Source organism: Anas platyrhynchos, chromosome 11 (assembly GCF_047663525.1).
Source record: "Anas platyrhynchos isolate ZD024472 breed Pekin duck chromosome 11, IASCAAS_PekinDuck_T2T, whole genome shotgun sequence".
Taxonomy (NCBI): domain Eukaryota; kingdom Metazoa; phylum Chordata; class Aves; order Anseriformes; family Anatidae; genus Anas; species Anas platyrhynchos.
In genome coordinates this window covers 8,080,760-8,106,667 of record NC_092597.1, presented here as the reverse complement: position 1 = coordinate 8,106,667, position 25,908 = coordinate 8,080,760, and the positions used below count along the sequence as shown (strand labels likewise).

At 38.3% G+C, this 25,908-nt stretch overlaps 1 long non-coding RNA gene across 4 annotated transcripts in view; it reads left to right on the top strand.

Moving 5' to 3' along the window:
* LOC119718005 (uncharacterized) overlaps window positions 1-25,908 on the top strand; it is a 71,510-nt gene that overhangs the window by 22,461 nt on the left and 23,141 nt on the right. For 3 of the 4 annotated variants that reach the window (XR_011812156.1, XR_011812158.1, XR_011812157.1), the window contains exon 3: window positions 25,795-25,902. This is a non-coding gene — a long non-coding RNA (uncharacterized lncRNA). Of the gene's footprint in view, window positions 1-23,510; window positions 23,756-25,794; window positions 25,903-25,908 lie in introns of those variants that run through there. The other variant, XR_005268562.2, reaches the window with a different exon arrangement.

Here is a 25,908-nt window from a genome sequence, read left to right as displayed (position 1 = left end):
GGATTTGTGAGAGCTGAGCAACTGGGTAATTGCATTCAGACAACAGGAGTTGTTTACCATCTATGTCTGTGAGATCAAGGACCAAGTGGAAGTAAGAGGGAAGAAAATGAAAGCTCCAACTAGCTGGAACATTTTAAAGATGCAGACAAACGTCTCAACCCATATCTGCTTCACTCCTAGTCTTCCTAGGTTGAAAGATGGTATTCCTGTATCGTCTTTAGTATTGCAGAGCAAAAACAACCTTTCACGTGAGAAAAGATCTGATTATTTTTAATGGAGCAAGTATTTAGCAAATCTGTTTCCAAACTAATAGGTGTCTTGCCTAATGAATAGCTTTGGTACTGTACTATCTTAGTGCCTGCACAGATAGGGGAGGCTATTTTTTCTTTTCTTTTTATCTGTTTTTTTTTTTCATTCTACATCATCATCAGTACTGTTTTCTACCTCTTTCAAAAGAAATATCACTTGTGTGCTATTTGAGAAATTTGCCTTTGGAGAACTAGTGAAATTGGAAATTCTGACAAGCAGAATAGTAGTCATAGTTTAAGTTAATTTCCTGCGTTGAAACAGTGCCTTTGGTATGGAATATGGTATTGCCATAACTAAAGGAAGAGGTACAGTAATTTCCCTAAAATCCTCTCACATGCAACCTTTCTCTTTATTACAGCATTTAGATTTCAGAAATATTAAATTTTAAAGCTATTGGCTTGATTACATAACAGGGCAATCAAAAGTGTCAACTATAATAATGTTTGTTTACTTGTGGGCTTAATATTCCTTCTGTCAGTTGGATTTGTTGGTTGATTGTCTTGTAGGATTTATTTTACAGCAGACAAAGGAAAACTTAATAAAAATATAACAAAAACCAGATGATTCAACAAACTTTCAATGCTCTGAAAAGGATGGCAGGACAAGCTTGAAGGAAGAAATAGAAGTTCTTCAGGCTTCTTCGTGATAATGTAATGATTATAAAGCTTAAAAAAATAACTATACAAATAACTTACTGTTAAATGTCACTTCAGAAACTGTTGCCTCTAGGTGGTGCTATTACGCAGATCCTGGTATCCTAGGAAAGCATTTTCCTGAGCATCTTAGCTCAGATGGTGCACGAGGCACACAATGAAGTCAGTGTAAGCAGTGTGTATTCAGATAAGGACAATTAAATGAAGAAAGCTTTCTTTAACTTCACTAACCGTTAGAGATGTCCCTTTAACACTCTGAAAGGAGTGGTAAAAAGGGACATCTCTAGTGGTAAAGGTAAAAGTGGTAAAGGAGTGGTTCTGAGGTATATTTTTTGTAAATGTGCAAGCACTGCCTTGCCAGGAAGGAGAGGGCCATATTGATGTTAGCCCCATCTGTATATATACAACATGATGACTTCTAACCTTTATTGTACCCTCAGTGAGTAGCTAAAGGTTGACATTTATTTAGAGCACAGATAAAATAGATAGTTTTCTGGGCTAATAAGCTGAGTTTTGCAAAAGTAATGTGTAATATTTTTACAATGCTATCACTTTACTCTTGGGGATGTATGAATATAACATTAATTGGAAAGCAGTGGAACCAAGCCTTATGCTCTCATTGAAGTCTGATATTTGATGAGGAAAGGTCCTTGTATATTGACATCTTCAAGGGAATTGATATTTTCCTAGGTAATACACTTTCTGCTTATTTTGCATCAGTAATGTAGGAATAATTATGATCAAATTCTTTTTCTCAAGCATTTTGCCAAACACACTTTCTGTAATGGTACAATTCTGATGCAACAAATCTGCTTCTCGTTTTTCATTGCTTGAGAAAACCAAAAGCAAAACAGCTGATAGCAATTCAAGTGCAGTGATAAAAATAGAGACATTCTAAGTACCCCTACAATAATGATACCTTTGAACTTTCTTCATCCATTCTTAAAAATATGAGTTTTTCTTCATGTAGAAACAGATGATGTCTCTCCTGGGACCTTTGTAAATGATCTTTTCCACATGAGCCAACAGTTGCCATTTAACGTTGCTAAGTACTTGAACAGCTTGAGCAGCTTCTGCAGAGAAGGATGCCAATTAAATACCTCTATATGTAATGCTGGGTTCTGTGGCCAGTTCTGTGTAATCCCTCTGTGACCTTTTTTTTTTGACTTGACAATAGTGCAAGGACTATTCCTTGGGGACTTTAAAGATTTTTATATTTTTTGACCTCTTCATTTTGATCGAACATTGAGGAACCAATACAGCTAAGTGTGAGTGAAATGCAAGTCTTTTCCTATTACATGGTCACTGAGATAGTTCTTATGTTCCTACTCTGTTACAGCTGCATAAGCATTGCAGACTGAGCGTGTGAGGCACGCTGCACTAAGCTGTAGGCAAGTTTCTGTAGCACAGCGCTGTGCCTGTGGAGAATACTTCTGTGAATGTCTCCTCTTCCCTTAACGACACAGCATGTGACTTCACCGCTGATTAGTCCTGTTTGGCCAAGTACAGCCTAGGGAATTGTTGCTGAAAAAGTGATTTTTCTCTTTATTTGTGAATGAAATTCTGAGGGCAATTACGTTTTACTACTTATTATGATATTGGGAGTAAGGAGAGAGATAATGAAAAATGTGCTGTGCCGAGGAAGAGGATAATGATCGGCTGTGTTGAATGCCAGGCGGCTCAGAATTTGGTGAATGATAGGAAACCTGCAACAAGAGTGAGTTTAGACCTACTGCTGTCATTAGTTTCATTAATAGAATTAAACTGAAAACAGAATTGTATTTGTGTACCTGACTGCTTACAACCAGTCATTATCATTTGGTATACTGACACAAGTGGGGTGGGGTGAACTCGTATTAGTTAATGTAAATCCAAATTAATGTAATAACCTTCCCGTTCTGGATGAGTCAACAGAGTTAACAAATGGTGTAATCTCATTTATTCCTCCATGGTTCATGGAAGTAGTTCATAAATAGCAAAAGCAAATGGCCTGTCAGGGCTGCCTCTGATGTGAGGAGGAAGGAATAAATACATTTTACTCTCATCTACAAATCTTTCTCTTTCAAGTTTGTATTACAAGGTTGTTTGAGAAAAGTGTAGCCATTATAGGTCACTTACCTTTTGAAGAGAAGGACTTGAGAGAGAGTTGACCTTGCTTTAACCCACAAATAGCAGAATAAATATAAGGGAGAGACATTTGAAAGCCAAGGAGCTCTTTGGCTCTTAGTTTCTATCAGGAATAAGTAAGAAGCTGGAACTTGGTTCAGCTACATGGGCAGCTACTACTCAGCCACCAAACTCTCGATGATTGTATCTCTCCTTTAAGATCTAGACTTCATCAGAGTGAATTACATTTTGAGATGACCTTTCTGTCTTAAAATTCACTTTCCAGAAGCTATCTGCAAGTATTGACATAAGAAACCAGTTGTTTTGTAATGTCTTTGGTAAAGAACTATGTCCATGTTTCATATGAATGCATTTTATTTCAAGGAAGAGCTGGTAGGCGATTTGGGTATTGAATGTGAACTGTTTGTACTTATTAGTTGCCCAAAACATGCAGATTTTATGGCATCTAATATTGCATAGCATATTTAAAAAAAGCATTACATCTTAGGAGACAAGACAGGTTTATATATTTTAAAAGCATAGATGTATGCTGTACAGTTGTCCATAAACAAAATGAGAGAGCTGTCTGTTTAAACTGCTGTTTCTGTACAATTTTCTGTAAAACTGAAAGAAAATTTAATAAGTTGCTGAGATGTTTTCATAGAATTTTTGATTAAAAAGCAATTTTCTCTTAGGGAGACTCAAGTTTTATAGAAAAGTATTGACACTGTGTTTGTAAAAATTGAAATTGCACTATGGGAGAAGATAATTTTGATGCAATACCTTATGATTTAAACACTTCACACAACTTCTAAAATAACTGGTGACAGTGGCAATGAAGTAAAGCATTTGGGATGCCAATACTCAAATCTAAATCTAAATAAAATGCAATTTATATGTAAGAACTAAAGGATATTGCTTAACAGCTTCTTTTAAAGCTCTAAAGATGTGAAATATTTTAATATAACTTAAGTTTAAACAAGCTCCTAAGGCTTATATATAATCAATATTATGTGAAGGTAATTGCATACATTTCAGCAGTCTTTAGGTACTAAACAGAAAAACGATATGAATGATGACCCCTTTCTATGGAGTGGGGTTTTTTTTGTTTGTTTGTTTTTAAATGTAATTGCCTTCTCGATATCAAATGTTATAGGGAATATTATTTATGTTAGAAAGTCCAAATGAAGTCCAATTATAGATATATTTGGAATTTTTGGAAGCAGAATTTGGAATCAGCATTGTAAAATTCCCAGGTCAGAACCCAACACAGGTGAAATTAGATAATGGAACTCATCTATATATAGAAAATAGATATTTCATAGTGTTCCTGTGAGTTGGTTTAGATAGTCTGGATGGAAACGCAAGTGGAAATGACTGCAGTAACATCTTAGGAAAAAAACTAATTGTGCTGTCATTTATTTTTTTTAAACTCTTCTACTGTAAGTGCAAGAAGAATGTGGTTCAAACGTAGGGGTACAGTTATAAATAAAGATGCTTTTGGAAGGACAAAAGAAGGAGATTTTTTCTGTTTGAGATTAGACTATTTAAAAAACTGTTGTTTTGCTTGACCTTTGAGTAGTCTGATCAGCAGACTTAATCTGATTGATGTCAAGAATTGGGAAAGGTGGCAAATGAAAAATATTTGTATGCCTGCTTCCCCTGTCAGTAAGGGAAATACAAATATGTGGCATTAGTTGCTACAGAATAAGTTAAAAAAAAAAAAAAAAAATCCTTGGTTTTGTCCAAGATTTTTTTTTCTGTAAAAAAGCTTATGAATAAATGATACTCTGAAGAGGTAGTATCAAATTAATATACAATCATTTTTAATATTCTTAAATTGTTTTAGAAATTGTATCAGCCGTCCAAACCCCATCTTATTAGCAGTGGATTTATGGGTGATTGTTGCAGCTTGCTCAGGATTCAAAGATTTAGAAGAATGTCCTCCAAAGTTAGCTTCTCAGAATGTCCTCCAAAGTTAGCTCCTCAGAAGCTGTTTCCAACTTGTGAATTTGGGAGCACAAATGTGGTTAGTTTGCGTTAGCCATCTCTTAATATCATGGGAGGATGTGAGCAGCAATTAGGCTTAAGTAACTGCTTTTTGCACTGATTTAACATAAAATGGTTGTCTCAAGTTAGTACCTGCCTTCTTTTGTTAGCAGAAGTATAATATAATGTTGCTTTTTTCTTCTTTTGAGATCTATGTAGTTAGAGGTAGAGGTCTGTAATTAATCTTAGCACCTGCTGAAACTGACATTTTTGGTGGAAATAATTTAGTAGGGAATTTGCTTTCCCTGTCTTGACGGTGGCTGTTGATGGAAACGGCAATTAACAGTTGGATGGGGATCATCAAACGTCCCTTTGTCTTTATGTCCTGTGTGTTATTTGGAAAGGCCTAGAGGCATCATTTAGTAAATACATGCATAAATCAATAAAAATAATGGAGATCTCTAGCCTTCTAGTCAAATACTGCAAGTACAAGGGTGGGGGGAGAGAAGGAAAGAATCCCATAAAAGAGCCTTTTAAATGTCAAGTTTAAAGGATACCAACAGGTCTTCAGTCAGCTGAGGATCGAATTTTTTCCCAGAGTGCAGTCAAGGAAAATAATTTTGTTTTAGATATTTGCTGAAAGAAGGAATGTTTCTTGCCTTTTGAAATGCTGGATTTTGCTTTTTCTCTAAGGACTCAACAAATCTGTTCATCAAAGGCTTTGTTGATCATGTTTCTGTTACTGATGCTGTGCTGGAATAAAAAAGAATCTAAGTATCAAAAATGTGTTGTACAGCAAGTAATAATATTTGCCCTGTGCATTTATAATGATATTAGCATTGTGGTCATAGTGATGTTCCCTTCTCCTGTTTAAGAATTCTATGGCTATTTTTATTTAATTGAAGAATTATGGGGAAAGAAGGCTATTAGCTTGTCGTCCTGTCAACAGCCAAACATCCCCAATGCCAAGTAAATATTTACAGGTTGATGTTCTTGGTCAGTAATCACATTGGTATCTTAATTCTCTTAAGCTTTCATACATCAGTATCGCTAGCTGCCAATCACTTTGTTACTGCGCCTCCTCTGATTCCTTCTGATGTGAATGCAGTATCTCGGGGCAGTCACGTATGTCCTGTGTGCAGAACATTAATGCATGCAAGATTCGTCATTCTTTCCTCTCTGGAGGTAGCCAGAAGTCGCACCGTTTATTTTGGATGTCATGCTACATTGTCACTTGCCCCGATACCTCAGCTTTTCTCAGCTTTACCTTTTTCTACATTTTTCTTGGCATGAGAATAATTATACTGTGAATTACTTCCTCCCATGGAACTCACTCCTGTTAGTCCGCAACTATTTTTTTAGGCCCATGGTTCCAATATACATTATTTTCTTTACATGTTTTTTTTTGTTGTTGTTTTTTCAGTTATACTTGCAGCATTTCTAAGTTCTGATGCACACTGAAGATGGAATAAGTGATATTATGAAGTTATTTTTAGTATCTTTAGAATAATTTCAATTTGCAGAGACCCTTGGAGGCTGTCTATCCCAGCCCCATGTTCCAGGCAGAATCAACTTCCAACTTAAATCATGTTGCTCAGAGCCTGGTCCAGTTGTCTCTACATGTTGCCAAGGACTGACACTCCAAAGCTTCTGTGGGCAACCTTGTCCCTGTGATTAACCATTCTGTTTGTAACTTTCTTAAAAAATATCCTGCTGGCATTTCCCTTGCTGCAGCTTAAGACCATTGCCTTTCGAAGACCAACGTCTTTGCTGGAACCTCTGTTGCGTAGCTGAAGCCAGCCAGCAGCCTACGTGGCGTTCCCTGCCAGTGCCATCCAGCCCAGCCCTGCTGCCTCACCTTCCCCTTCCGTATGATGTATTCCAGTACTCTGTGTCGTAGCAGGCCCCTGCTGGACTCTCTCCTCCCCTGTCAGTATTTTTCTTTACTGAGCAGCCCAAACCTGAGCAATTTATTTTGTGCAGTTTTCTAGTGAACTTCAGAACAGCAGTTTTCTAGGAGGGCTTGGAATTTAATGATTGATATGGCAATTTAAGTAGGATTTTCAACAGACACCTGTTGCTTCTTCTTTTGATTAAGTATTATAAATTCACATGATTCTGGGCTCTTCAAAGATGTGTGTGTTGAGAGGGAATGGACGTTAAAAACCAGTAGCTCAAAACAGGGGCTATTTGAATGGTAGCAAGTATGTGTACATTTGTGTACTGTTTTGATAACCAGATCCAACCTGTACGTTTGGCATAGCTTCTGACTTCACTGGCAGGTAGGGCTGTGCCGTAGCTTATAGGCCTTTGAGAGTTAAGGGCAGTTACTGCCTCTAACACCTTGCTTTGCACCAGAGCCCAGCTTCCTGCCAGTCGTGCTTGTAGAGTCTCTTACATCTGGGTTCCTCTTTGTGAGCATGCTAAGAGGTAGCAGCTGTATCCATGTCAAGCAGTTCTCATTTTCTCCCTTGGCCACTGTGACTGCTTCAACTGACACGGTGTTACAAAGACCATGTCTCTGGGTGGTTGGTGTTTTCATCCAAACTTCAGCACGTGTGCTGTGTTTTATATGTGTCTTATAGTCTGTGGCCTTGTTTGACGATATTCCTCACAGTTACCACTGTTTTCACCATGCTCTTATTTGGCTATATATATTTTGCATCAAAGAGGGGTATGCTAGTAGCTTGCCATGGAGGAATTGTGCTCAATTACACATTTCTGTATAAAGCTTTTTCAACATAAATCTAGTCTCACCATCAAGAAAAAATGTATTTTCCATCTTTTCTTTTTCCTGAAGAACCCGTGCTGGATTTGTTTCTTGCATTAGGAAGCATCCGTGCCTGTTGTCGACTAATGATTCTGAGCTTTTGCTGTAGGAGTTCATCTAATACCGTTTCTGAAAGGCAATTTCCAATGAACCTCTGTTTCTTTTTGAGATTTTTTTTGTTATTTTCATACTCACCTGTCGATTTAAAAAAATCTTTTTTTTTTTCTGTCAGTTGACAGCTTTAGCCTATAGATTTCTGTGCAGTCTGACATTTGCCAAAGCCTTTCCTGCTATTTCTCTGCATTTCTCCCAAATACAATGAAGTCATTGAAAAAAGCTTTTGTAGCAATTGAACATGCGCTGTGAGCTTCCATGTGAGAGGAGAGATTGGTTTGACCTTCTCCCTCCTTTAATGTCTTATGGCTGCAATTGGAAGAGGCATTTGCTCACTACCAAGCAAACAAAAGATAACTCATGCAGGCACCAATACGGGGCAGCCACAGCATGTCTAAATAAATGTTGGTACTGTACATTCTTACATTCCCATTTCTTTCTCTGCTGGTGCTATGATAGACTCTGTAATGCAGTAAGAACCTCACTGTTTTCACACATTCTGGAAATGACTGTCTAGTTGTTCCAGACTACCTTATCAGTCATAGCTCCTCAGCCTTGCCTCACAGTATGGTTAGAAGATTTCTTTCCTTGTGATGTTTTTTGAAAGCTTGATTTATTTTGTCTGTAATACTCTGTGTGGTATTGTGATTGGAGAGAGGGATATTGCTGACTTCTTTATCTCATTCCTCAAAGATTCATTGTGGGAGTTAACTGCACTTGTGTCATTCTCTTGTAGCAGGAGTCTGCAGACAACTAATATTTACCAAGTCTAGAATGTTCCTGTTTCATTCACCATTTCACTGAAATTATAATATCAAAGGGAATTGTCAGAGAAGGGAACTGTGAATTTTAATCATGGTCAAATCGTTGAATACAGCTGTGACAGATGAATGCAAAATTTAGTGAAGTACCTATTGTAAGACTGTAAATTAAATGTCTCAAGTAATTGACATATTACTTGGCAATGTGGGTCAACCATTTGACCGTAAATTATTTTTAAGAACTGTTCCCTGAGATACACCTGACAAATCCAAAACGTAAATTCTTTCTTCTTGCTGTCCATAAAATATTTGGGGCAAGTTAAAAACATCTGTTCATGTCATTAATTACCCTTAGGAGAATAGCCAGGATATCCACATCTAATGCTTTACTAATATGTATGCTCAAATATGATATGCAAACTAAATTTGAGATGCTTTCATCTGTATACATGTAAAGAAGAATTACTTCAATGTAGCAAGGTCATTTTCCTTTTAAATAAAACTGCAGAAACATCAGATTTAATTTTTCTCCTAAAATCCATGTACTTTCTTAAACTATTAAATACCAAATAATCTTGTTCCTTAAAATTAGACTTTGTTTCCTCTGTAAACAAGGTGATGGTAGACATAATGCTCATTTTTAAAATGGGAATTGTACATAGCTTAACTAATTTTATGTTAGTGGAGGTATGAAATGTATTGCTAAATTAAACATATGTATATTGTGGTCTCTCTGTGTAAAATGCTTACCCATCTTTCCTTTTGTTCTAAACAATTGGAAAGCATCATACGAAAAGGGATATGTTCTGGTAATGCTACTACAATTTTGCAAGCACAGAGGACTTTCAAAAGTTGAAGATCTGTATCATTGCAGCTTCACAATTGTTACAGAAAAATTGTTTGTGTGTTAATATTTCCCAAGACAGTAACCATACTGAAATTGGAGACAAATGTTAGGAGCTAACAGCATCTAGTTATGAAAATGGGAGGATGTATTCCTTTATCTGCACTTTCATATTTTCTCAAATTACAGAACATTGAAAAGGCCTTGTGAGAGTTTAACTCCAAAAGTAAGTTGAACAGAATTGCTTCTAATTTCATTGAAAGGATAAAATGAATGAGGTGGTATATGACAAAGTGCTTTCTCATTTTTGATAGCTTTGGAGGTTTGTGGGTTTTTTTTAAACCACATTTCTAGCTAAAAGATGGCAAGAATAGATCAGAAAGATAATTAGAAGGTTAAGTAAGCTAATCACTGGGAAATCCTTAGGATTAATAAACCCTTTAAAACACAATTGTTTTCTTCCTTCCTGTCTGAGTTAGTCCCAAAAGTGATTATTCTAACACTTTGAAATATATGTCAGTAATTGACACCAGTCCTGAATGGAATAGAAACTATGAAGATGGGTAAATGCATGAGATCTCATACGTTAACACAGTGTGAGTATAGGTTTGACCAGAGATTTCTCAGTGCCTGATATAATTTGACTTTTTCACTGTTTGCTTATGCAGTGACTTTGTCCCTGAAAGTTTTGTCATGATCATAAAATAAGCCAATAGTCTGAACACGTTACTGTGTAATTTTCTCTGAACCTTTTCCTTTCCCCAAATGGGGTGCATTTTCCAAGTATCATAAGTCTGCTCTGGCTGTTTGGCCAAATAGCTTTATCTTCTCTGTGACATATGGATTTACTGAATTTAGAGAATTTTGTTTCGCCTTGAAGGAGATGAATTACTAGATTAGAAGACACACATTTTGAAGCAACTCTCCTACTTTTGTTTCTGTACAAATTGGATAGTTCTTGGTAGCAATTTCAAAAGAAATCGTGTTCTGTGACCTGGGAGGACAGTTTAAAAAAGAGAGAAGAAAAAGATGCTTTTTCCAGAAGCTTAAGGGCAGTATCTACTCAAACCTCGTGACACAGGGAGATGTCCCATACTCCTGTAACTTGGGCACCATGTGTGCTGGTAGCAGTTTTCTAGAATGTGTTTAAAATGTATATTGCTCAGAACAAGCAAAAAAACAGCATGATGCAGTGCTGGCCACAAGAGTAACTCATATTGGAGAAATGTCAAAAAAAAAAACACTAAAATGCTGGGGAACATCCACCATAGCATATGAAACTCCAGAATGTAAAAGTTATATTTACAGCTATAAGATTTGCATGGAGTGTCACTGTGTGGTTGTGAGCTGGTGTGGTTAATCTGCTCTGTCCTACCCCCAGCGCTAAGTGACTTGACGAAGGGTGGGACTCATTCTCACAACATCTGTAGCAAACTGCATGACTCATGGAAGCATTTGCAATTAGATGAGAATATTTGATAAAAGCTGGTTATAAAACCTGCTACAGAAGCACCATAAAGATGCCAAACTGAATATAAGGCATATGTTAAATATGAATGATAAGGAAGCATGAAATTATCCTCTGGTTCATACTGTTATATGCAGAGAAAAATATGGGTGGCTGCTTCTGTTGTTTAACGTAAGCATGGCAGCAAATCTTGTGTAATTTGAAAGTATATAATAGAAGTTGGGGGTCTGTGCAAATGAGCAGAGAATAGGGTACTTTGTATGCTTCTAAACACAGTAGCAAGATTAGAATACTTCAGGAGAACAAGGTTGTTAGATGTAGGAAACGTACACTAGAATAAACAATCAATCCTAATATCATAAATCTTAATATTCTGAAAGTGTAGTGTATGTCCTCATTTCCACCAAGGGAGAAAAAACTGATGGGAGTGATTAAATTGGCGTTGTATGATAGGTCATACGATGAATCATGTGGAGTACTGCCTGGTTTGTTTGAATTGTGTTTGGTTTTGGTTTTGTTTTTTCCATTGTCAAAGTCCCATTTGTTTTTTGTGAAGATAACTGCATTTTAGTGGTTACTGCTAAAGAAATAAACAAAAAGAAACAAAGCAAAACAAAAAAAAAAAAAGTGATGTACACAGAAGATTTGTCATAGCGAACGTATCAAAAATATCAGAAACAAATTCAGTGGGCTTTTTTTTGTTGGGCTGTTCAGTTACTGAGGATTGTGGACAGGTCAGGAGCTTAGGCTGACAAAAGCACACGTTTTTTGGAGCAAAAAGCACACATGGGAATTAGGGCTAAAGATGCACCTTGCTTCTGTTCTTTTCTATAAAGAGTAGAATGAAATTACCTAAAAGTAAGGTGGGAGGTGTGGGGCAGTCCCTGTGGCCAAGGGGCAGCCGTTCTCTCTGGCAAGCCAAATGACCCAGGGGAGCCAGCCCCAGAAAAAGGGGCCCTCAGCCCCTCCAACCTCCTCCTTGTCCACATGAGGGCATCTTCCAGGCCGCTCCCAACACAGCTGCCTTTGGCCATGCATGGGCTGCTCCATCCTAGAGGCTTGCTGAGGTCACAGCAGCCACCACTGCCCCACCGGTGCTGTGGGCCCTATAGAACAGGCCCCCTGCAGCTGGCCCGCCACTCGCTGAGCATCTCAGCCCTCTGACTGCCAGCTGGGGCGGCAGGAAGGAGACCGGGAGAGCCAGGCGAGTGGCAGGCCTCTTGGTGTGCGAGGACAGCCATGCGGTCTGGTGAGGCACCAAGAAGGAACGCACCTGAGCAGAAGAAGAGGTGTTGTGGGTGGAGGGATAGCGCCGGTGGCACAAGAGACATCAGTGCCTGAGGCACCTCTGGTGCCCAGCCCACAGACACACACACAGGCGGTACCATTGGCACCTCAACGTTGCGGGGAACAGGCTGGCCCCTCAAACACCCAGCGACAGGGGGCCTGGGCCTTACCATAGGAGCAATGGTGACATGGGGTGAAGGTGGGAGCATGAGACAGACAGCCGCGGGGAGCAGGGGCATGCCCATAGTCCGGAGCACAGGGTGGGACCCGGTAGTGGCCGTAAACTTGACAGTAGCATCGGACCCATGCATGAAAATGAACCCAACAGTGGCATGGGACCAAAGCATGGAACTGGACGACCTCCTGGTTTGGCACCCTGGCCTGAGAACATCCCAGACAGAAGGCATCCTGTTTGGGTAGTCCCGGGCAAGAACTGGCTTAGCTGCCCAACACCATGGAGCCCATGGAGCTGGATCCACCAGATGTGGAGGAATGGATGGAAGTGGATCCACCTCTGCCAGAACAGGCCTGGGACTACCGCGGCATGTCTTTATGCTCTGCCATCCAAGAGCACCAACAGCATTGCAGGAGTGCCCGGCGAGCCCCCTACTCGTTGCTCAGGCTCCATCGCAAGCATTAGCTTGGAGCCACCAAACACCATGGACATCCCACAGGCTTACCTGCAAGATGTCCCAGCACTAAACAGCTCTTACCGATTCTCAAGGCTTGTGTGAATGCTTTTTTTTTTTTTTTTTTTGGGGGAGTGGGGGGGGAGTGGGCTGAAGTTGAGAAGGAGGAGGTTTAGGTTGGGTATTAAGAAGAACTTTACAGAAAGGGTTGTTAGGTGTTGGAATGAGCTGCCCAGGAAAGTGGTTGAGTAGAGGACTGGTTAGTGTTAGGTCAGAAGTTGGACTTGGTGATCTTGGAGGTCTCTTCCAACCTAGGTGATTCTGTGATTCTGAACAATTTTATTTCTTAGGTATATCCAATAACTACTAAATACAATAAATTGGCTGCTTTCCTCCTTACACACAGGTTTAATAATAAAAATAATTAAAAAAAAAAAAAAGCAGTTCAGAGAAAACTTTTGAGAACCGGTTTATCATGCTGCTTTGTGTGTAACATAGCAGAAGAAAATTAGTACCAGCTATGTAGCTGGCTAGGCGAGGCAGAAAACGTGGTTCCTACTGTCTTTACCCGTTTGTTTTTTCTTCCTGGGTAGTCGTTTGGATTTGCAGCTAAAGTAGTTCTGGAAACGTTGTCTTCTTCCTGTCATTGTACATAAAAGATTGTTTTCTTGTCATTTTTAGACAGGCCCAGCTCCCTCAGCCTTTCTTCATATGAGAGATGCTCCAGTCCCTTCCTCATTTTAGTAATCCTTTGCTGGACTTGCTCTGGGAGCTCCATGTCTCTTGTAGGAGGGAGCCCAGATCTGGGCACAGCACTCCAGGTGAGGCCTCACCTGGGCTGAGGAAAGGGGAAGGATAGAAGACAATCCCATCGTAGAAGACAATCAGGTTGATTAAGGCTGATTTCCCTTTAGCAGATCCATGCTGACTATGCCTGATCACCTTCCTGTCTTCCACAAGCTTAGAAATGGCCTCCAGGATGAGCTGTTCCGTCACCTTTCCAGGGACTGCAGTGAGGCTGACTGGCCTGTGATTTCCTGAATCCTCTTTCATGCCCTTTTTGAAGACTGGGGTGACATTGGCTTAAGCACCTCTCCTGATTGCCATAACTTTTCAAAGATGATCAAGGGTGGCCTAGCAGTGATGTGTGCCATCTCCCTCACCGCTCATGGGTACTTCCCATCAGGGCCTATGCACTTGTGGATGTCAAGTTTGCCTAAATGCACTGACCTAATCCTTGGCAGCCAAGGGAAGGTCTTCCTTTCTCCAGACTTTCTTCCTGCTTTCCTGGGTCAGGAATTCCTGCGGCCAGGCCTTGACAGTACAGACTGAAGCAAGGAAGGCATTCAGCATCTCTGCCTTCTCTGTGCACCGTTCCCAGGGTCCTCTCTCCATTCAGTAGTAGGCCCACGTTTTCCCTGGTTTGCCTTCTGTTATTGATGTGCACAGCAATGCGTACCCCTTAAACCTAAGGGTACCTGTCACAAGAAGACCAACACCATCTGATGGCCCATCTCGGGGCTGCTTGGAGAGAGCAGCCTAATCATAATGCCTTTGTGCAGAACTACACAGGGGTGGGGCAGAAGGGAGTTAGGTGGGAGCAACTGTGCCGAATCCCGGTTAAATAGGGCCGCTTCTGCCTCTGAAGATTGGGAGTTAGTGGCAGAATAAATTCCCTTTTACATGGAGGAGACGGGGCAGTGATTAAGAAGTGCCTGAACAAGGAAGGTGCACGCGGCTAGGCTCTTGCAGCGCAGCATTACCTCTGCAATTTGTGCTTCTCTGTGGGCATCTGTGGTAGGACCACAGTAGGAGTGGTTCTACTTTTGCTTGTTGCTACTTAATCACCCCGTCAGTTTAAGTTCATATTTAACGCTGCGCTTCTCTTGCTTTGTGCAATGTGTATTGTATTGTGCAGTGAAGACGTAGCTGGGAATCTGTTCTCATCTTGTATCTTCACATTCATAGTCCTGGTCTGCAGTGCTGCCCAACACTTGCTGAAAGTGCTGTAGCTTATACAAACAGGCCATCAGTGGCGTTTGCATCTTCTGAAATTAAGGCCTCATGTTCCTGTTGTAGCAAGAGAAACTATCGTGTTTGGTTTTGGGGAAGGCATTCCTCATAAAATTAAAATGCAAATGAGTAATAATAACAGATGGGGTTCTACACTATCATGAAAGGAAGGCAATTTTCCCAGAGAATGAAAACTGCTGAAGGGCTATAACAGTACAATTATCTTGCATTAGGTATCCTTCTTCCATAAGATAATGGTATGCTTTCTCTTGATGTCTTCTGGTAAGATCAATCAGTCTTTTAATTTAACACTGAAGTTGCAAGCAAACTAAAATTTAATCACATCAGTTATTAGTGATATAATTCGCTATCTGTGTTGCAACCTGGGCCCGTTGTCTGTTAGCCTCAATGAGAAACAACCGGTTGTGAGTGCTTAGCCTAGCTGTTAGTCTTTCTTTTGGAATCAAAGTAGTTAAGCTGCTGTTGTATTTTGGAAAGCATCTGCCAAAAACACATCGTAGGACTTCTAAGGAAAAAAGACATATATATTCAAACTTGGGTTGTTAGCCTTCAGCAGCCACAAAGTCTTACAGAAGGTTGAATTTCCTTTATTTTTGCAATTCCTTGAGCCTTCTTTCTAATTTTTTTTTTTTTTTTTTTTTTTGGGGGGGGGGGAGGAGAGAATAGGTAGGAAGATGCTTAAGCTGTTAGAAATAAAAGCTCGGGATTCAGCAAATTACTCAAAAATGTTACTGCTCACAGAGCAGAGTTGACTTACAGTTCTCAAGGGGGAAAATGTGTATGGCAAGTTAATGATGAAGTATTTTGATATCTGAGAATGCACAAGTGAGTAGCTCTTAAGGTAGCAAGCTTGACTTGTCATCCATCCTTCCGTACTTACTATTCAGAAGTCAAGTTAACCCTACAGCAAGACTCACAAGTCGCTTTTGATGTCTGTGTATGTTAAACCTGTGTATGTTTGACCTTTTGACTATGCTGTTCATGCATATCTCATCAGTTATGTCTTTCTGTCATTTCTTTCTGTCTTCTAAATTATATCTTCTACTTCCCAGCTGACAATGTTGAGAAAATTGAAGCAGTTACGTACTATTATATGGGGATTTTCTTTACATCAGAAGAGTTGACTGTATTGGCAGCTGACATTTTTACTGCTGCTAATTTGCTAAAGCTCATGACAATAGGAATTTTTAAAACTTTATGGACTTGAAGTTGGAAGATGGAAAAATTTATGAAGTTTTTTTGTTGTTGTTTGTTTTACATGAGAGGGTAACATAAAAATAAAATTAGACCTTGAGTATTTTCATAGTTATGGCTTAAAACTCTGGGGCTTTTATACAGGAAAATATAATAAAACTTCCCCCCAAAAAATCATCACTTATTTTCCACTCAGATGACATTAAAGGCAACTGTTTATTCCCTAGTGTTCTTTAATCCCTCATTTTAATTCATGAGTCAAATTTAACTGGAAATTTTAGAATTAAATGAGAGGTCTACGGATAGTTATTGGCAGATGGCATGTATAGAAGTTATGTAAAGAAATTACTGGCAGTCTGCAGAAAAGACAGGTTGCAGTGTGGCTGTGGCAAGAATAAATTAAACTTTTTTTTTTTTTAATTTTAGCTCATTGCATTTCAGAGTGAGAGCTGGTATAAGGCTTTTCTATAAACATTTTCTATAGTTCTGTAAAACGTGCCTTAAGAAGCAGAGGTACAATCTGATTAGACAGTCATTCCCAATTTAGCAGTGCAGTTTTGCTAAAACAGTATGTTCTGGTGTTACTGATTTTGTTTGCCATTTTCACAGTTGAAGTAGAGCTGAGCATCTGATGAGTTACATTACAAGCTCCTGCAGCAGGTAATGACAAACCTCATAGCCTGAGGCAGATTTTCATCACCACCCCCCTCATAGTTCTGTAACCTTGCAGTATTGATGTAGTGCTCCAGAAGACTGTTTGTCCTTATTAGAGATATCTCCTGCAGAAAGCCTCATAAAAAGAAATTTAGTCAGCTCTTCCTTAGGGCTTAACTTGTTTATCAACCAAAATCTCAAGAGTCTGTGACCTGATGAACACAGTGAGCACTGTGCTGCGTGATAGTTGAGAGAAGGATGGACAAAAACTTCACTGAGCATTTACTGAGCTACATTTCTGAGGCTTTCCTCTTTTAGTGTATTTACATCTGCCTCTTTCAAGTGTATATGTATATAAAGATAGATGAAGAGAAGTAAGTGCAAGAATTCTTAAGACAATTAAGACTTCACTAAGATATTACTTAGAGCCTACTTTTGGATTCAGTGCTTCATCACTGTTAAGCCTGTAATGCTCAGATGCAATCTAAAGTGTATTTTAAGACATCTGGAATTCAAATGTCCAAAAAATGGATATTTCAGGTATCCTATGTTAAAACAGGTTAATTTTTTCTGCTTATACTAGATACCCTAATGAAGAAAATATATAGTAAGGCTTACGTTAAACTTCTTTAGACTGAGAACCAAGTCTCCACTGTAGCCTTCTTGCATACCCTGGCTTTCCATTTATAAATGTGGATGAATAGAATACAGTGTGAGAGTAAGTATGGTGAAGTCACCTTTAGTGACTTTTTAATAGGTGCAGACATCTCAGTTTAGGATCTGCTGAGCAGCATCTACTTACTTCTTATTTTTTCTCATTATTTATTTTTGGGCTCTTTTTATTAGTTAATTCTAATACTGCTTGGTATGTTATCTTTCATATTTGTCAGCTTGAGAAACTTCAAACGATAGATGAAGAGTTACGTGAACTGTGTGTATATTTCACAAATAATCTCACTGAACAGAATTTCTGCTGGTTGAGTTAATCTGTTGTGCAGCCTGAGTAGCTGGTAGAACAAAATAGTAACAGTGATGCCCCTAAACAGACGCTCTTGAGGATTTAAGACAGATCATTTTTCATTATGTAGAAGAAATTCATGTCACAGGGTACCATTTCCCAACATGTTTGTTTTTCTGATATGCAATGGACAACAGCTCTGTCACACAGTGACATCTGTTTTGCTACTACTTTCTTGTTGGTGCTGACATACCTAATATCTGGTTATATAACATAATCAGCCTGATAAAACAGAAGGAGAAAGATAGTGTATTCTGCCTTGATATGCTTTGCTGTCTGCCAGCTGCTATGTTCATTCCTGCAATTGGGAATAATTGAACTTTGATAGGATGGTGTGTGATCTTGCATGGCACAGTACATCCACTGTGGTAAAAATGGCACAGTTACTGTGGTGGGGAGACTGGTGTTCAGCTGAAGGCCTTACAAGGGTTCCAGCACTGTCTTGTCATAGAGATCAGTTTTGTTTTTCATGTGAATACAAATTCCATGTAGTGTTGAGTAATTACTATCCTTATATTGTTTAAATTCATCATTCAAAAAGCAATTTTTAACTTTCACCCTTTAAAGCAAAAATTTAGCCAAATAAATGGGAACAGCTCTTTCTAATGAATATTCCTGCCTCACTGAAGACAGGATATGAAAGATGGATTAAATGTTGCCTGTCTTCCTCTATCATTACAACAGGTATTTGTACCAGTGTTTGTCAAGCCAGTGCTCATGCATAAGTGAGGAATGAACGCAGTCCCTATACTTCATCCTGATCTGCAGACTTGCCACTGGGAATAAAGAGAAGTGAGGCTACCAGGTTTCCACTGTACTGGATTGTGGAGCTGTGCTAAGGGGGCAGTTCCAGCTGCTCACAGATAGAGGGTGGGAGGTTATCGAAAGACAACGGCAATACAGGCACGCATTGCTCATTAAAAGGAGCAGATGTCTACAGAGTCTGGAAGGTGTGAACAGGCTTCAGGGAACTGCTGTGTAACATAATGAGCAGTGAATTAAGGATAAACTTTGGAGGTTCTGGTGGAGTTAAGAATGAGGAAGAAATTCCTGTGAAGTTGGTGCATGTCTTTTGGTTTGAAGAGTGAGCAATTATTCATGTGTCAAATATGTTTCCTCAGTTTTCCACAAGGAGAATTGAGGTTCTTTAGGAAATATTAGGAACAGTCAAAGTGTATTGGAAATACTGCATCCATTGTAGGAGCCATGTCATATGAAAAGTTGTTGAAAAGAATAAATAAATTAAAATAACTGATGGAGATGGACTAAATAAAATTTAAAAATTTTCCATAGTGTAGAAAAGCATAATGTAGAAAAATGTTTTCACCAAACGAAGAAATTGCTGTCTCAAAACAGCTTAAAAAACAGTCCCATCTTACAGGAGTGTACAAATTAATTTACATCAAATTTAACACTTGTATATTCATAAAGGACAATCTTTAAAAAGCTTAGCACAATTTTATGCATCCTTGAGCTGTTGTTTAAATGTTAGGTTATTTGGAATATATAGATCATATCAGTAATAAACTCACCAATCTCAGCCTCATTTTAACAATGGAGAGGTGAAGTAGTGCCAGGAGACTGAGAAGAGGTAACTAATGTGCTAATTCAGTACCCAAATATGCACTCATTACCACATTTCTGCTAAACTACGTGCATTTGCTGCTGTTCTTATGTCTAGCAAAATAATGAGGTAAATACTAAAAACAGAAGGTTAAGAAGTGAGGTTTGATGCAGAGATAGCAGTAGTTATTTAACAAATGCAGGGAATCCTTTACTTTCAAATGTTTTAAAAGTTACATATATATCACTACTTCTGCTTAAATTTGTATAAGCACAAAGGCACTTCTATTCTGCTGTGATAAGGCATTGTTCCATGTTCGGATTTTGAAGATTTGAGCTTAGTTCAGGGTGGTTATTAAGCAGCATGAGATGTTGCCTTCTGATGCATTCCAGTATGAAAGGATTGAGTTCCACTCGAAACTGGCTTTAGTGTTGTATCACATACACAGTTCCTTGTGATTTCTTTCCCAATGTCTTTGACGCAACTAGATGTTTCCTTTTAGCTTTAATCTTAATGGTCCAAAAGCTTTTTATTCAACCAGAGGATTTTTTTTTCCAACAGATGGTAATGAATGTAATGCAAGCAAATATAACTAAGTGGGTTGAGAGAGAGATGCTTTATATTAAGAAAGACAAAGGATACTCAAAGGATAATAATGTTCAATAGCAAATACTTATATTTTATCTGTTGGTGAAATACAATCAGGATTAAAGCAGAATGAACAAAAACTGAGATTACCAACAGCATGTAGTAGTTATTGAAGGGAAACCATAAGATAGTAAAGTATTTCATGTGTATCAGTTCAGTATAAAGTACAGATCAGATGGATTCAGTGAGGAAAGGAAATGGGTCTGCACAATGAGAAAAGCTATGAGAAGGGGAAGAAAGTGCAAAATGTGAGCTAATTCATGTACCCTTTCTGAACTCTCAGAACTCTCTTAATAAATCTCCCCAACTTCCAAGCACATCAATTGGCGTGCTATGCAGTTACACTAGGAGACCTAATAAATGTGGTGATTTGTCATAATATACTTGCATGGGTAGTGCAAAAAATGAGTTATATTTTCTATTAGCATTTTACTCTTGTAAGTCTTGTAATCCACATACACTTTATGTACAATTTGTATTGCAGTTCATTTGTTCCAGAAAGTGATACATCTGTACTGGAAAATGACAGTTTTGCATTTTTCAGAGAACGGCTGTGGATGACAAGTTGTCTTTTCATCTCTGTGTCACATTAAGTCACTGCTTCACCAAAAATATTTTATTGCTGTACAAACTTATGTTGGCTTTGCTGTTTGGATCCTTTCGTCTTCTCTTCCTTCTCCTTTCTTTCAGTGACAAAAGCTTAACCTCAAAATACTCATATGAATATACTTTGCACTTAAAATGTTTAAAAAATCAGTATTATAAAAATGCTTTTCTGCTTTACTTTTTTCCATGTTTGACGTGGAAATATTAACTTCATGTGTTAAAAATGGTTTGGATATCTTTTGTATCAAATTTACATGTATAAAGCTTCAAATTAAGAAGCTTTCAGTTTAAATACCTTGATTATTTACCATTGTTTTATGTATATAGGAATATTTTAATGGTAACATTATGAGAACAAAACGTTTTCATATTAAGCTATCTGAAAGAGTTCCCAGTGGCTTTGATTTTTAATGAAAATGTCTGTGCCTTCTTGGCAGGCTGAAAGGAGCCATTGAATTTGTTGAATTTGTACAAGTAAAGCAGTTACTGTTTGCTTTATGATATTTTATATCCTAAAATTACACTGTGCTGTTTGTTCCTTAGCCATTGTCTCTTAATTGTTCTGTTAGAGAGGCATGTATCTCTCCTTTCTACTCATGTTCACACCAACAACATATAGCACCTCCAAGCAAGGCCAGCTTTTTCAGAAACACAGGGACAGACTAGTGTGTAAGCTGTAATTTGCTGTTTGGGGCGAATAGTATCCTGAAATAACAGCTATAAAAATTTCATGCAACAAATGGGGAAAGACTTTTAAGATATTTCTGCTGTCTATTTACTTATACTTCTGAGCAGGCAGGGAGCTTCAGATGTTTTCCCTAACATGTGAAATTCATGCTCTAAACTCTCTTTTTCTTCTTCATCCTGTTGGGAGTAACCAGCGTTAATAATGCAAAGATGGGGCCACCAGATCAGTAGACAAGATGCAAGGCCTGTGGAAATCTAAGTCTGTAACATTTACTGCAGCAGCAGATGAAGAAATCTGGACATTTTTATCTTGAAATACATTTGGCATGCATTTTACCTTTCTAGTGGTATGTGTCCTTCGTTACATGATTTCAAGTGCAGTCCAATGGAAGCTTGCCCTTCAGCCGTTACAGACTAGAGGAGTCTTTTGCAAATGGGCATCAACTAATTGACTAATCTGTGCTCTTGTCTTGCTAGGACAAAGGCTATTTTTGTTTGTTCGGGCTTATTTTATTTTATATTTTGGCTACTGGTTTCACTTGGTGTGAAGCTTTTCACACATTCAGGCCTAATTCACTGACTAGTTTCAAGTTTTCTCATTGGGCACAGAATTGGTATGACTGGAAAAGCTGAAGAGGAACTGTTCTCCACTTCTGATTTATGGCTTCATGGCCAAAGCAGAAAGCAAAGGACATAGAGTCTTAGGTTCAGGATCACTTGACCATAGAAAGAATGTTAACTGGGGTCTTCTGTCTCTTTGAAGAGTGGCTTGGCAAACAGATTCCAGTGCAGGTTGGTTATGATCTCACATGTTGCAGCAGTTTCACATGGTATATTTAAGTGTTCACTGACGCAGCGATAGGAACCCCAGAGGTATCCCAGGAACTCGTATCATGAAACATCTCCAGTGACCTGGACGGTGATGCAGGATATAACTTCAGCAAATGTGTGACTGATCCTAATCTGGGTGGGAAGCAGCTCACATGGTGAATGGCACTCCCCCATGCACAGGGACCTGGTGACTTGGACAACTAGACCAAGCATAGATCCATAGATTTACTTGCTGTTCTCTGCTCTTAGGCTTGCAGTTTGAATTTCCTTAGGCTAATGAAGTTGCATTCTGAAGTGAAGCTTGGTATTCGTGTTAGTCTCATAACCAGAATAGTTATTTTCAGTACCTTGTGTTGATCAGTTTGGTTTCTTGGGGCAGACAGTACCTTTACCTCAAAAAGGGCTCTTGTGTGTCACAGCATACATGGAAAGCAGTGAAAGAAGGCAGCCTGAGCTGCACCAGCACGTGAAGGCCTGGCCAGCAGCTGTATCTTTTCTGTTCCCTTTTCTCCCTTATGCATGTCTTTTTGCCTGATTCAGTTTGTTTGAGAGGACTACAGTTACGTAAACAAATGAAAACTACTGTGAAGGGTCTTACAAGGAGTATTGATTTTTTTCCCATCAAATACATAACTTTCTATGTAAAATCACTTTTTAGAAGTTTTGCTCAGATAGTTCACTCTTACAATCGTGAAAGAACTTCTGTTGTTTCATTGAGTGGCACATAACTTTCATGGGGTCTTAAGGACAGAAAGGCAATGTGGTTTTTGTTACAAAACTCCCGGAGCAATATTGTCAGCTTCCTCATAAAAAAGCAGCATAAAGTAAGAAGTGCTGCTCTGAATCAAGGTAATTTCCTAATACGAGCTCTCTAGAACAGAATTGGTTATGTTTGGAATAATAATTCTCACATTAGAAGTAGCAAATTAATTATGATGTACTTGTGTGGTAGGAACTCTTGTGTTTGTCTCCTTAATTGCTAAATAGTTAAATTTGTAGAAGGAGGAAAAGAAACTGGGAAATGACCTTACAGAGAGAATTGAACACAAAAACAAAGCCTGTAGCAGTGTTCTGTAGAAATGCATTTTAAAAATAGTAATTTTATGTTTAGTGGGGCAATACTACTTTCACTTTTCTCTGAATACAATTAATTTATGGCCAGCACTTCCCGCTCTAGATAAACTGTCCCTGTTTCAGCTACATGTGACCTCAACCAGGTGGCACAGGAGCCCTGGCTGTGGGATAGACCCATGCTTTCAGACCAGCTGCTGGATTGCATGCAGGTGTGTGTGGGGTCTGCCAGCTGAGGAGGGTGATGAGAAGAGCTTTGCTAAGATACCTCAGGAAGTTTTCCATAAAACATTCTGGGCTTAATGTGAGCTAAGACAGTGTTAGTGATACTTACACGTATTAATTAGGGGAGTAAATGTGTTGTGCTATTAAGAGCTATTTTTATCTCAATACTTTATCTCAATAAGGAATATTACTGCTTTAGGATCTGATGATAACAGTTCTGAATACCAGCAGGGAAGGATTTTCAGCAAAGACAAAATATTTGTATCAACAGAAATTGGCTCAGTGCTGTTCTGGTGAGTGTTAATGTGCTTCAAGGTCGCTCACACTGTTAGCATCCTGATGTATTAGCAATAAACTGTGTGGGTACAGTACTTAACAGTACAGTTTCCTTTGCGGTCTCATTAACATAGATATGGGGCTTACTTAAAACTACGTGATGCTTGTATGTAGTCTGCAAGTGCCATTCACCTTGATTTATGGATATAAACTCATGACATTGCTAATATTGCTGACAGGGTGAAATAAGGCATTAACATATTACAATATATATATGCACATGTGGTAAATGGATTGGAATCGTGTCTTTGCCTTTCCTTTATTTAGGTTTCGTCTCAAAAAAAATGTGATCTATCTATTGTTGAAATCAATAGATCTCCCTTCGGCAGGAATTATGTCAATAATGCTGATGCTTTCATAAGTGTTTCACTTTTATTCAACTTCTTTGTGTCTGGGCTGCAGTGGAAGGAATTGACTTGGATTTCAATAGCAGTGGTTTTCTAGTTCGTTCATGTTGGAGAGTCTTGCCAAGCTGTGCAAGGAGCTTCTTGCTTGTTTGCCCATCTGGTTTGTTGTGAATGTTTAGTGGTTTGCACTCAAACCATCTCTATGGCCCTGGCACTATACGATTACATTTATTCATTTGAAATAGAATACAGAGTTCTGAGAATTTGGGATGTCTTTTCTGTGATAAAATTTATTAAACTATGTCCCTAGAATAAGTGATTATAGTTTTAATTGGGTTCAGGGAGAGTTGAACCTATTTTAAAATTTGCTTCAACCCTTTCTAAAAATAAATAAAAACAAAAGAAAATGAAATTTTCTGAATTATTACTGTATACTAAATGATGCAGCAAGTGGTTAAATATCTTTAAAACTACAGTCAGCATAGTTAATATTATTTGTAGAGAGAACCCACTGTATTTCCAGTGTTGTGAGTTTCAATGTTGATGTAGTAATACTTGCAGAGGAACATTCCTTTTCTAATTTCAGTTGTGTGATTAAAAATCCATCTGCTCAGTTGTGTGCTGTTGTCCAATTGAATGCTGTGTAATGTGCTATAAAAATCTGAAATAAAATTTTGAGAGAAAAATAAGAAGTGCTATAACATTAGTCATCAGCCTTGAGCATGTAATTCAAAAAAACTTGAATCACTGGTGTAAAAGTAACATTATTGTTCATAGCGATTATTTCATTAAGTCTAACTCACAAGGAGAAACCTTGAGATGCCTTCCTGAGTCCTCTTTTGTCATTTTCTTTACTTAGGTGGAGTCTTATAAGCACCATAGGGCTGTGATCTTTGTATTGTATTTATGCTCTCGATACTATAGTCTTTCAGAAATTATAATTTATTAAAGATACTATATTCTACACATACATTTTGATAGTCAGCTGTTGTTAACTTATTTTAAAGTTCGTGATGTCAATGTTTAAAGTGTATGTCAAGAGTGTAAATTCCATATTCCCCGTAGCTGTGAGAGCTAAGAACCAGCTCATTCCATTGTGTCAGATACTTGTATCTGAAATGAGTCACTCAGTCTGGTGGTATTTAAATGGATCCCTGATCTTGAAATACTGTTTCTGGGAACACTTCTTGTCCATAAATAGCCAAGGTCATGTGGTAACTATAGTATTTATTATCGTATAGGCCTGTAAACTATATGCCAATATACTACTCATTTTTACTCAAGTAGAGAATTTTCTAATAGTGAAAATACACCCAGCTTATACTACTAAGTTTTTCTTTGGAAAAGTTAACATAACTAACTGTAGAAAGGATCTCTAGAAACTGAATACTCCATAAGCCACTGGTTAATTCAGAAGAAAATAATTATTCTGACGCTATGCAGATTAAAAATAAATGTAGCTTTTGTATGGGATTATTAACAACAAAAAAGTTGGTTTTAAAAATGTGCACATTTAAAAGATTCTTTAACTAAAATAGGTTTAACTCCACATCTCTATGCTAAATGCAGAGAAGACTTTCCGTAGTTAAAATTTGGCAAATACAAATCTAACCTTGAATTGTGTTTGTTTTTTTTTAATCTTCTTTCAGGTCACTTGAGCTCATGAGAACACAACCTCTTCTCAGGACGCATCATGACATGGTGACAAAGGCCAATTCTTAGGGAACACAAGGATCTACATTCCAGCCAAGAAAGAGGTAGGT